Source organism: Vidua chalybeata, chromosome 1 (genome assembly GCF_026979565.1).
Source record: "Vidua chalybeata isolate OUT-0048 chromosome 1, bVidCha1 merged haplotype, whole genome shotgun sequence".
NCBI classification, from domain to species: domain Eukaryota; kingdom Metazoa; phylum Chordata; class Aves; order Passeriformes; family Viduidae; genus Vidua; species Vidua chalybeata.
Genome location: NC_071530.1, coordinates 122,850,628 through 122,851,895, shown reverse-complemented (window position 1 = coordinate 122,851,895; position 1,268 = coordinate 122,850,628).

Below are 1,268 nucleotides of genomic sequence, written 5' to 3'. Positions count from 1 at the left end.
TCCCTAGAAAGGCTTCAGTGAAGGTCACTGAGATATTAAGTATGAAGGATAGCTGCTTAATTTTTTTTAAGTGTAATCAAGTCTAATCTTGTCAGCTACATCAGAGAGGGGAAGTGATCAGTTTAAGATACATCAGAAGATTTGCATAGAATGAAAATGAATCAAAATTAGTTTTGGTATCTGAGATGGCTAAAATGACAGCCTAATTGCTCCTGAATCAAACGTCACAAAGCTTGGTGCGTAATTTTAATCACTGATGAGAACCAGGTTAAGTTTGCTCATGGCACACATGCAATTTAAAAACCTTTTGAAATAATCTGATCACAATGAGCATGGAAACTTAATAATTCTCTAATTAGTCCAGAGACAAGCATGTTTACCTTCCCATTTGGCAAATCTGAACAGTGTATGCATCCTGAAGAAAGCCTGGATATCTAACGCATTCTCCTCCGAAGGCCTTATCTACAGATAAAAAGCTGCACAAGGACAGTTGTACCAGAAAGCAACTCCGAGCCCCTTCCATCTGTAGAGGACTGGTATAAATGTCTTCATACAGATATCTCTTAACTCTGACACAAAAGGAGAAACAATGCTGGTACAAAGTATTTTTACATGTATGCACTCAGCAACTGCACTTGTGAGGCTATTTCAGCCACACGTAAACACGCAAGCAAGAAGACACACACACAGCTGGCACACAACATATGTACAAGAAGTCTTTTGGGCCATTGCACGGAAAAAGAGGCAATAGTACTTCTGTTTTGTTTCCCAGCAATGATACAGGGAGGCATGCGCAGTAACTCTGCCCTACCCAGTGCCATGAAAGGATCAGTCAGGGTGAAACCTCTTTAGCAGGTAAAACTAACTGATAAAAAGGAGTTAATACAGCAAATGGAACCAAATGTAACTCCCTAAAACTATTCCAGCCGTATCTGAGGCTTTCCATTTAACCTTTTCTGCTTGAAGCAGGCTTTACCCATACTGCAGTGTGTTATGGTATCCCACAGCATCACAGTGTCCAGTACACACACACAAACAGTTGCCAGTTGCAGTCCTGGGCATGCACATTATACTGGGGCCAGATGGCATTTATGAGCAGTAAGTAATTTTAGGCAGATACAAAATGGGTTCTGCAGCATAGCATCTCACCCTTCCCCTTCTTCCCACAGCCGTGTGCTAACAGTCGTGCTGTTGCAATTTTCTCTTAAAAGATTTAGCAGAAGTAAGCTATATTTTTAAACCTTCCACCACATAGTCAAAGTGAAAAA